This window comes from Aegilops tauschii, chromosome 4 (genome assembly GCF_002575655.3).
Source record: "Aegilops tauschii subsp. strangulata cultivar AL8/78 chromosome 4, Aet v6.0, whole genome shotgun sequence".
Taxonomy (NCBI): Eukaryota; Viridiplantae; Streptophyta; class Magnoliopsida; order Poales; family Poaceae; genus Aegilops; species Aegilops tauschii.
Genome location: NC_053038.3, coordinates 76962110 through 76974674, shown reverse-complemented (window position 1 = coordinate 76974674; position 12565 = coordinate 76962110).

The following is a 12565-nucleotide window of genomic DNA, read 5'->3' as shown; positions in this document are numbered from 1 at the left end:
TGCTTCAAAGCCGGCGCCAGTGAGAGGTCGCCTCCGCTCTGGCCAGGCATTAATGTGGCACTGACGCTCCAGGGCGACGCTGACCGTTTCACACGGGAAGCGCGCGCTGGCTAGGGAGTATTGGTTTTGAACCGTTTCAGGTGTAGTACTGGTTTTTACCACAATTTTTTTGGAAACTGAGTGCAAAACTACTCAATTATTGCACTCAGTTTCCTAAGAAATTCTAGTAAAAAAGTTACTCCACAGCTCGCTTCCCTTCTCCTTCCTCTTCCACCGCCCGCGCACATCCACGGGAAGCGACCGGTCAACCCTTATATAGGAGTGCTAGCACAAAAAGATGCATGCATGACCACTAAAGTTTCCAGATTAAAGCGCCGCTCCGGCGGGAGTATGGCGTATGTCATTACCTTTGGCCGGGCCATGGCTAACGGGCGACAGCAACCAGAGAAGAGACGGCGCGCGGGAGGGGAATGAATGCAGCTACTGTTTGGGTTCGCCGTCTGGCTTAAATAAATGCGCACCATCACTTGTACCCGCGGGTGCACAAATTGTAACATACGTGTTTGCTTAAGTGGGCGTCACGTAACTGGTGTCTGTGTGAGATTCTAAGAGACAGAGTGCGTGTGTGCGACTCTACTCTTCGGACATGTACTCAACTTTTTTGCATCGGGATATAAGTATAATGGTATTACACTTTAGCTAGTGATTTACGTGGCCATGTTAACGTGGTTGTGTAAAAAAAATGTCACTTCCTGCTCGTGATTTGCATTATATAATTACAAGCAAGATGCTTGTGCATTGCACGGAACATCAATATGCATTTTTTTACAAAACACCTATTGTGATTAACCCATGCAGGAGTAATCCCATGTGTAAAAACTAATGATATCTCGAGAATTTTATCGGAAAACTGGTATCTCGAGAATTTCATCGTAAAAATGAAAGATGAGAGATAAGGTGAGGAGGAGTGGAGCGTGGTGGTGACTGGTGGTCGGACTGGGCGGAGGCATGGGGATGGACGGCGTCGGCAGGAGGCAGCGGCCACCATGCTAGATTGTTCCAGAGACTTCCTTTTTTAATTGCTCAGCAATGAGGTTGTGGGAGATAAGGATGTGGAGAGAGGTGCGGGTATCTTTTGTAAAATTATCATAGTTTGCTTTCTATCCGTCAGATATAGATCGGGCGGTCTATATTACAAGATGGCAGGCACACCATCATCACCAACTCGGTTTTTTAAAGAGTAGAGATGATAAGTTTGCTAACTACTAAAGTAAAGTGGAATTTGTCCATGTTATACAAGTAAATTAAGGTGATTGTTTATCATACGGGTAAGGTTGGACAAAGGGTGCTAGGAACAAATGCTCCGCCTAGAGCATGTGTCTGTGAGATGGAGTCTTAGTGTGTGCGTGTGTGGGGGGTGGGTGGGTGGGTGTGTGTGTGTGAGAGAGAGAGATGGGGTCTTAGTGTGTGTGTGGGGGGGGGGGGGTGGGTGGGTGGGTGCGTGTGTGGGGGGGTGGGTGGGTGTGTGTGTGTGACGCGGGGTCCTCGGTGGCGGATGTATTAAGTGTGCGTGGCTTCATCATAGAGAGGTGATGTGTATGGCAGAGGCCACCAACGATGGGGTGCGAGAGAGAAAAGGCCCGTAGAGAGGGAAGAGATGGTGGGTGCGCGTGAGAGGAGTCGACATCGAGAGAACGTGTTTGTTTGAGAGACACCGAGGAAGACTACTATATATCGATGGTGCATGTAGGCGGGAATTAAACGAAGGGATGGTCTTATTAGTTTTGGGGATATAGGGGAAGAGTGACAGGGGGGTAGCTAGAAGGAGATTGTTAAGTGTGAGTGTATGTTTTACCCATCCAGACGGAAGTTATCTGCACACAAGAAGAGAATGGTTCGATATGGCGTTAGGGTTGAGGGTAATTAACTACGTATGGAGACATAGAGACCTTGAACGTGCATGTGCGAGAGGTACACATGTATATGTGGGATGTGTGTGTGTGCGCGCGCGCATGATCGAGATAAAAGAAAGAAGACATAAGTCATAAGATCAACGACTTGGGAGAGACGGATCGGTATGACAATATGCATGCATGTGAGAGTGCAGGGAAGAAGGCCCGACAATTGAGCATGTGTTTTTGTCTTTAAGAGATAGTGGCGTGGGCTGGAGGATGCATCTATGGAGAGCAGAGGGAGTGAGACACAATGATTGTGCAAAAGAGATCAACCTATAAATGCATGTATGGAGAGACATATATAGTGTGGGTGATAGGAAGCAAGAGTGTGTGCGAGAAAGAAATGTTGACGGAGAAACTACAGATAGATACAGAGATGGAAATGCTAGCTAGAGGGACATCGGCTAGTTTGAGTGTTGGAGATGACCGCCGGGTGGTTCAGAGGGTGGAGTTATGTGTGTGTGAGAGAAAGATAAAAAGAGGGCACTTGACTGCATGTAGAGAGAAACATACTTAGTGTGCGTGATACGAAGCAAGAGTGAGGGCGAGAAAGAAGGTTGATGAATAAATAGATAAATAGAAATATAAATATGCTAGCTAGTGTGCGTTAGAGATAGGAGTCGAGTGGGCCAGAAGGCTGAGTTATGTGTGTGGGTGTGAGAGAGATAGAGAGAGGGTGCATGTGACTCACATACAAACAAATTTCAGAGAGAAATGAGATCCCGAGAGATAGAGTTTTGTGTTTGTGAGAGAGAAAGATATTTCACAACGAGAGTGATAGCTGGAGAGACATATGAGGGAACGCAAGATATCTGTAGGGAGAGGGAGTGTGTGTGAGCGACATACAAAAGAATGGTGGAGGGATAAGAGACCCTGGGAGACAGAGTTTGTGTTTGTGTGTGAGAAAGAGATATTTAAGAGGAAGAGTCGTAGCTTCTCATACCTAAGGAGCGAAAGACATGTCTGTGTGAGAGGTGTGTGCGAGTGGCACACAGGGGAATAGTAGAGAGAAATGAGACCCCGGGAGACGAAGTTTGTGTTTGTGTGAGAGAAAGAGATTTCACATGGAGAATCATAGTTAGAGACACATAGCAGGGAGCGAGATATACTTAGAGAGAGATAGAGTGATGGAGGTCGAGGAAGAGAGTATCGTCAGTGTGTTACGAAGATAAAAGATCATTGTCGACATACAGGTAGCACGAGAGATATCCGAGAGACGATGAACGCGTATAGGTCTAGAGAGATACTCCTATATAAGCATGAGTGATAGCTATATGAGATGAATATCTGGATTAAAGGGGATTCAAATATTTAAACTGGAGATCACGACATCGTTAATATCATAACGCAAATTGGTGTATCAAACATGCATATTCATTTGAATTTGGGGACACGTGTAATGTTATATAGTTTATCAATATTAGTGATCCATAGATTCTTTAATTAGAGACAATGCATGGTTTATATGCAATTAATTTCTAAACGGGATTATACTATATGTTGCGTGTGTGAAACACATTATACATGTTTGAGAAGTAAAAAAAATAAAAACCCGCATGAAACACACATTAATTGGAGACAGTTAGCGAGGCATGCATACATTGGATTTCAACATAAAGTGGTTTCAAATATTTGAAAATCCAAATTAAGATGGATACAACCTTATGAATCTGAGATCATGCCATTTGTAAACCATATTTATGTATAAAGGGTGTTGTGCTTTTGAAAGTATATATAAAAAATGATGTATATAGAATTTATTCCAATCGAAAATGGATCCTGCCCGAACAAAAATAGAATACAAACTGGATTCGAATTGAGTTGGCACGGTAAATGTGCACTCTTGCTCTGCAAAAATTTGAACGAAGCGGGGAAAGTCGCAGTAACCGCCCGAAACCAAAATCTGCGAGATGGAAATTACTGCCTATCCCTGCCATGCAAAGCCTATCGGCTCGATTTCTATAGGTTTCGGTAGGGGTAGGTTTGTAATTTCACTCAAACGTGACATAACCACCTCTCACCCGCATTCATACATGGTGGGCGCCAAAACACAGTGTCTCCTCGGCCGAAATTGACTCCCTCCCCGATTCATACACGGTGGGCGCCAAAAACAAACTCTCGTTGGCAAATATTTGGTGTATGCGAGATTACCGTCCTATCCCCAACCAACTAATATTGCTGTGATGTAGGACATTTTAAACAGGGGCTAAGTTTGTAAATTTCCTCGCATTTGAGACAAGCGCGCCCTAAGACATGGTTCCCCCCTTCCTCTCTCCCTCCATTTCCCCATTCGTACTCCGTGGGCGCCAAAACACTCTCTCCACCCCAGCCTCCTCTGTCCGTCACCCCATCCACCGCCGTACTCCTCCACCATGCCGAAGCTGATACCCCGACGCCGTCGGCCATTACATGAGATCGACCTCTCTCATCCACAGCTTCGGACCGAGATCCTTGCATCCCGTCCTCTCGCTTCAGCCCCGCCGTCATCCCCCTTGCCGGCGCTGCTCCTACGACCGTCTCGTCCACGGCGCCTCGCCGCCACCGTCTACCCTCCTAGATCTGCTTCCACGCCACTGACAGCCATCGCTATCGCAGCATCATCAAATTCTCAGCAGATGCATACACGGCGCCGCACTAGAGGCGGTACTCTTTCGTATCTGCTCAACTTATTTATCGCAGCAAGAAAATAGATCGCCACTGCTTTACTCTGATTTCTTGTCCATCACTTACTTGTTAGTTGAAAGCAAACATTGGTTGCGAAGTTGCCTTTGTCTGATTTGCACCTTCAGATCCTCCATGGCACGCTCAACACTATACTCGCAATGCTTATGGTTTTCCCCTTTTATATTCCACACTAGTTAAATGACAGTAGACTAAATTTCAAAATTGGGTCAGTCGATTTTTGAGAGCTCGCCGGAGTTCGCCGGTGCGAAGGAAGGGGCTCAGGTGGGGACGGTGGTTGTGGGGGCGGTGGTGGGGCCTCGCCGAACGAAGAAAACTCGACGCGGGTGGGGGCGGGGTGGGGGTGGCGGTGGCGGAGGAACACAGGCGGTGGGGGCCTGTGGTTCAGCCGGCGGCCCGTGCGGTGTTCTGTATGGGAAGCACAGTATGTTCCTTATCAGGAAGGGGAGCAGGGACATCTGCAGTCGACACCTCTATTGGGCCGGTTCTGCTAAATGATTTCGCACTTCGAGTTGGCCTGCCATAATACCCCGGAAATGGTGGGAGCCGCGCGGTCTTTGATAGACTAAACTAATAGTAACACCTATGCGCCTTCAGATGAATAGAGCTGGCCTGTATGTGATCGATAGGCTGCATATTAGTAGTGGCAAAACCCTATATTTCTAGCCAGTTCCGCTTTCCCGATTTATTTATGGTGGTTATGGTGTACCCCTATTATCTACACTACGATCTGCCTACTGGCTCTGCGCTCTCGTTATCATGGTTTGGCAATAAACATTCTATACGGTATATTATGAACCTATCATCTGCCAACTATCCTTACATCTGGGGCCCCCAACAGGGAGCCTATTTTTGTGTGTAGTTGTGCCAGATTATATTAATCTACTCACCATATTACAACACACATGGGCTCTCTCATCAGAATCCAGTGATAGCACACAAGGGTTTACAGGGAGCCTCTAATATATTATAATATCCTCTGCATTACAAAGATAATCTCACTACTATTTGTGTTTTCATGCTTTACATATATTGTACGTAATCACAATGAATATAAGAATGCGCACATCAGAAGAATATTGCGGAACAGTTCAATGGGTAACAAACTTGGCATCAAGGGATTGAGGTCCATTGTGGATGCAATGAAACCCACATGCTCCTGACCTATAGATTCGTATTCAGAATATGATCCTAATGACTATTCTAAGCTCAAGGAGTCAAAGGCAGATGGCCTATCCTGTTCACCCAATAAGGTGCCTGTTCTAATTTGGCAAGGTTTTATTGGTTGCACATATCTTGCACAAGGTGTCTTGCATTTATTTTGCTTCGTTGCACCGTCATCTGCTTAGTTTACTCATGATATATGTGAAGATGCCATGCCCATCCATTATCACACCTATTCCATTTGTCGTCATACCATCTTTTTCCATTCAAATGTTGTTCTTGTGTTTCAGACATCCAAAAGGAAGAGGGTGATTGCAGAACCTGAAGGATTACATGCAAAGTCCTTGAAAAAGGTGGTGCTAGCGGAGAAATCACATAGCACCCGATGTATATTGCCGATAGAACCAGCGTCGCAAAACCTAGGATATCGCAACTATGTTGTCGCTGCTTTGCTCTGGTGAGTACCTATTGTCCTATCGCTGTCCTTACATTCATACCTAGTGGATTATGTGACATCATTGTGCATTATAGCTTGCTTATCCACCGTTCGCTCCAAATTATCAGATCTATATTAATGCTTAAATTAATGTAGAATAAACCCAATGCCTATGAAGAAATTTAGTTCTGCATTCTTCTTGTAAGTATCTGTTGTCCTTATATTTGTCAGCTAGTTCTTCATGTACACTTTGCAGCTTATTTTCCCTTGTCCTCCATTTTTCTACACATCAGATCTACATTTACTCTTGCCAAAATATTGAATCAAACCAATGTTACTGAAGAAGTTTAGCTCCACATTGCTCTTGTCAGTGCCTTCTGCCTGTATGCTGTATTTACATTTGTACTCTGCATCTTAAGTTAAATAATCGCCATTTGTTCCTATATTTTCACATCTATATTTACTCTTAACAAAATGTAGAATAAAGGCAATACTCTTGAAGAAGAGTGTGAGGTAAACTTCTTGAATTGCCCCCCCCCATCAATATGGACAAGGCCTTTATAGAGCATGTCTTCACTACTTATGTAAGTTTGTTCTCCTCGAGCCTTCAAACTTTGTTGTTTATATTTGGATAGCTATGAGTGCAAATGTTGTTTATTTTTGTCGTCTGCATCAAATTGCTTGTTCAAAGTTTATAAAGTAGAAGTACATAAACATAAGTTTGTCGTCCTCAATTTCAGTCTTTAGTTGTACAATCTAGTTCCTTATTCGTACCATGTAAATTAAACTAAACATAGCAAGTTATCTTCTTTAGCACTATGTGTATGCTTGTGTTCTTGATCTGTAATCCAATGGTGTGGTGAGACTACCAACAACAACACAATGTCAAATCCTGCTATGTCTCAACTATGAACAATGCCACATTATATTAATGTTATTTAAATCGTGTCTCTTTATTTACCGATCTGAAATGGTATAAATTGATGGTACACTCACCATTCATGCTTATACGTTGTTTAGAACTACATCTATGCTTGTGTTCTTGATCTGTAATCCAGTGGTCTGGTGAAGCTGGCCGCTCCTGCACAATGCCATTTCATGTCGTCTTAACTATGAACAATGCCTATTATGTTAATTCTATTTTAAACCGTGTCTCTTTATTTCTGATAAAGAAATGAGATGAATTGACAGCGCTGATGCTTATACATGCAAAACCTGTTATCTACCTACTTGTTTCTCTTTCAGGGTGACAACACTGCTGCTAGGAAGAACTGCCACAATGATAGTGAGACGAACCCATTGTTTGCCCCTCTAACACATATTCCAGAGGAGAAGGCAAAACATATTGAGGGTAGGGATACAACCACAAAGTCACATCTCGATGTAGTGTCAAACTTACTCAGTGACACAAGCTCGATGAAGTCACCGCCTGAATCTGTTCGACTTCTTCAGTCTGAAATTCAAGCAGAAATACATGCTTCCGCTCAAATACGACTGGAACTCCAATCTCTATGCAAGATTAACCATAAGTACATGATGTTTATTGATGCTATGCAGCTTAAGTTGGTGGATATGAGCGCCAAAGAAGCGCAGTCTCATCAGGTTGCTAAGCTGCTTGTGCTGCAGCTGGTGGGCCGGGCTAACCTTTCTTGAACTGTGTTGAAGTGCTGTCGGTTCTGTCTATTATTTTGTCCGCCTGTTAACTTCCACTGGTGGCGACCTTCCCAGTTTATGTAATCTGCTGTCTGGTTGCCCTTTATTATCACTGGCGGCGAACTTTGATGCCGAGGGGATGTAATATGCTGTAATTTCTTTATTGTATAGTCTAGGTTTATTCTTAGTCGGTATGCTGTAATTTAGGCCGGAAGGTTCAGTGGATCTCAGTGTTGTCGGTCTTCAGGGTGGCCCATTACTCATATGGGCCAAAACATGGGCCTATAATCATCTTGGGCCATTAGCAGGTCTAAACCTTATGGTTGTTTCCCGCCTTTAACAGGCCGAGTAAAGTTCTGGCCAGCTGGGCCAGAGAATACAATGGGCTTTTAACAGGATAAAACCTAGATTGGGCTAGCATTGAGCCGAAAAATTCACGGGCCAAACAGGTCGAAACTGCCTAAGGCCCATGTTTGGCCCAAATAGGATAAGCAGTTAACATGCCAAAATATATCTCGGGCTTGTTTGGCCCAATAAAATTATGGGCTTTATGCACGCCGGTGTCTACGCGGGACATACGCCTAAAAGTGTCACGGGCCATTATCAGATGGGCTGTAAGTAGGCTGTATTCAACGCGGGCTGTAATTAGGCCCAACAGTTACACGGGCCATTAACAGGCCGGTAGGCCAGTTGGGCTGAAATTTATCCACGAAGACTACAGGCCGTTAAGAGGCCTAAAGTTACTTCGGACAAGAAATAGCCCAGTGTCTGCATGGGCCGTTAAATGGCCTAAAGTTAAACCGGGCCGACAATGTCCCAGATGCACCACAGGCCGCTAACAGGCCAAAACTATTATCGGGCCGAACTGGTAAACGAGCATTTAACAGGCTGAAATACAAACATGTCTTAGAATGGGCCCAAAAGAACAGTGGTCTGTTAACGGGCCTGATCCGATATGGGCCGTAATTTGGCCCAAAACACGGCAGGCTGTGAACAGGCCTGATCTGGTATGGGCCTCAATTTGGCCCAAAACATGGCAGGCTGTTAACGGGCCAGCCCAGTAGTGTCTGAAAAAACATGGTGGGCCTTTAGCTGGGCTGGCCTTTTCACCGGAATGGGCCTCTGTTGGGTCGTGCCACGTGTCGACGTATCATAGGCGCCTCCTATCCAATGAGTGGATGACATCTGTCCCAACAGTGAGCAAACATGTGTTTCCTCCGGCCAATGAGTATTTTACACGTGGAAAATCCCCATTGGTCCGGGTTGTTAACGGGTTATCGGATCCAAAACCGGACCCGATAGCTTAACGGCGTCCCGTTACGGTGGATGCCACGTGTCGGTCACCCTTGATGAAAGCACTTCTATGATGCGTGATTTATCGTCATGGAAGTGGACACTTCTGTGATGATAATTTTGGTAATGTCATGGAACACTTCTACGACAGCACAGGTATGAATATCTTGATTCTGTCATAAAATTGTCATGGATGTACATGCATGACAGAAAACGTGACCTACTGTGACAAACACGTATCATCACGGAAGTGTATTTTTTTAGTGTTTAGAATCCCCAAATTAACATCTTCTTTTTTCTAGACGCAAGATAAATCTTGATATAAAGGCCCGATGAACCCAATAATAAATGAATTGCCTAAAAAACTATAGTAAATGTACTGACTTTATTTGTATCAAATCAAATTCTAAATTCTTATAAATGGCTATTAGTAGATTGGCCAATTGACAACTGGAGCAAACCGAGATGAGAGTAGCAACAGATGACTAGAGGAACACTACATATGGCCACAAGGGGACCCACATTGGCCCAACCTGTGTCTGATACGTCCATTTTGCATCATGTTTACCTACTGTTATTTATAATATTTTTATGCATAGTAATGCTTTTTGGAGTAATTATAATGCATTTTCTGTCATAATATGCAAGGTTCACACAAAGAGGGGGAATTCCGGCAGCTGGAAATCTGGACCTGAAAAAGCTACGTCAGGCTACCTATTCTGCACAACTCCGAATGAGCTAAAACTTTACGAGAATTGTTTATGGAATATATGAAAAATACCAGAGCAAAAAACTACCGGAGGGGGGCCACCTAGTGAGCACAAGACACCAGGGCGCGCCAGGGCCCCCAGACGCCCCCTGGTGGGTTGTGCTCAGCCCATCCCACCTCCGGTGCCCATCTTCTGGTATATAAGTCATTTTGACCTAGAAAAAAAATAAGGAGAGGACTTTCGGGATGAAGCGCCGCCATCTCGAGGCGGAACTTGGGCATGTGCACTTTTGCCCTCCGGCGGAGCGATTCCGCCGGGGGAACTTCCCTCCCGGAGGGGGAAATCATCTTCATCATCATCACCAACAACTCTCCCATCTTGGGAAGGCAATCTCCATCAACATCTTCAACAACACCATCTCCTCTCAAACCCTAGTTCGTCTCTTGTGTTCAATCTTTGTACCGGAACAATAGATTGGTACTTTTGGGTGACTAGTAGTGTTGATTACATCTTGTAGTTGATTGCTATATGGTTTATTTGGTGGAAGATTATATGTTCAGATCCAATATGCTATTTAATACCCCTCTAATCATGAGCATGATTATCATTTGTGAGTATTTACTTTTGTTCTTGAGGTCACGGGAGAAATATTGTTGCAAGTAATCATGTGAATTTTATATGTGTTCGATATTTTGATGGTATGTATGTTGTGATTCCCTTAGTGGGGTCATGTGAACGTCGACTACATGACACTTCACCATATTTGGGCCTAAGGGAATGCATTGTGGAGTAGTTATTAGATGATGGGTTGCGAGAGTGACAAAGATTAAACCCTAGTTTATGCGCTATTCCGTAAGGGACCGATTGGATCCAAAAGTTTAATGCTATGGTTAGAATTTATTCTTAATACTTTTCTAGTAGTTGCAGATGCTTGCGAGGGGGTTAATTATAAGTAGGAGGTTCTTTCAAGTAAGAACAACACCTAAGCAACGATCCACCCACATATCAAAGTAGCGAACACAAATCAAACCAACATGATGAAAGTGACTAGATGAAATTCCCATGTACCCTTAAGAACACTTTGCTTATCATAAGAGACCGTTTTGGCCTGTCCTTTGCCTCAAAAGGATTGGGCTACCTTGCTGCACTTTTGTTACTACTATTGTTATTTTCTCGTTACAAATTATCTTGATATCAAACTACTCGTTACTTATAATTTCAGTGCTTGCAAAGAATACCTTGCTGAAAACCACTTGCCAATTCCTTCTGCTCCTCGTTGGGTTCGACACTCCTACTTATCGAAAGGACTATGATTGATCCCCTATACTTGTGGGTCACCAAGTCTCTTTTCTGGCGCCATTGCCGATGAGTGAAGCGCTCCTAGTAAGTGGAAATTGGAAAGGAAAAATTATTACTATGTGCTGAAATTTATTGTCACTTGTTACTATGGAAAGCAATCCTTTGAGGGGTTTGTTCGGGGTATCTTCACCTCGACTGGAACCACAATTAGTCACCCCTCAATCCACTGCACCTACTGAAAATATTGAATACAAAATTCCTTCGGGTATGATAGAACAACTGCTAGCTAATCCTCATGCAGGAGATGGAACCGAACATCCTGATATGCACTTGATATATGTGGAAGAATTTTGTGGATTGTTTAAGCTTGCAGGTTTACCCGGAGATGAAGCTAAGAAGAAGGTTTTTCCTTTATCTTTGAAGGGAAAATAATTGGCATGGTATAGGCTATACGATGATATTGGATCTTGGAATTAGAATCGATTGAAATTGGAGTTTCACCAAAAAAATCCTATGCATCTAGTTCATCGTGATCAGAATTATATATATAATTTTTGGCCTCGTGAAGGATAAATTGTCGCACTAGCTTGGGGGAGGATTAAGTCAATGTTATATTCATGCCCCAATCATGAGCTCTCAAGAGAAATTATCATTCATGATGATCGATCCATGCTTGATACTTCTTGTACTGGTTCCTCTATGAAGAAGACTATTGAATTCCGGTGGGATCTTCTAGAAAGAATTAAATGCAACTCTGAAGATTGGGGACTCGACGAAGGTAAAGAGTCAGGTATTAAGCTTAAGTTTGATTGTGTTAAATCTTTTATGAATACTGATGCTTTCCAAAAGTTTAGCACTAAATATGGACTTGACTCTGAGATAGTAGCCTCTTTTTGTGAATCTTTTGCTACTCATGTTGATCTCCCTAAGGAGAAGTGGTCCAAATATCACCCACCTATTAAATAAGAAATTAAAGAACCAGTAACAGCTAAAGATGAAACTATTATCTCTAATGTTGATCCGGTTGTTCCTACTGCTTATATTGAAAAACCACCTTTCCCTGTTAGGATGAAGGAACATGCAAAAGTTTCAGCTGTGGTCAATAAAAGTTATATTAGAACACCTAAACCAGCTGAACAAATCAAGGTAGAACCTAGTGTTGCTATGGTTCAAGATCTCCCGGTTGAAAATTTAGATGGTCATGTTATTTACTTCTGTGATGAAGCTGCTAGAATTGCCAAACCCGATGAAAAAGTTAAACATAGACCTATTGTTGGCATGCCTATTGTCTTAGTTAAAATAGGAGATCAATGTTATCATGGTTTATATGACATAGGCGCTAGCGTGAGTGCTATTCCTTTTACCTTATATCA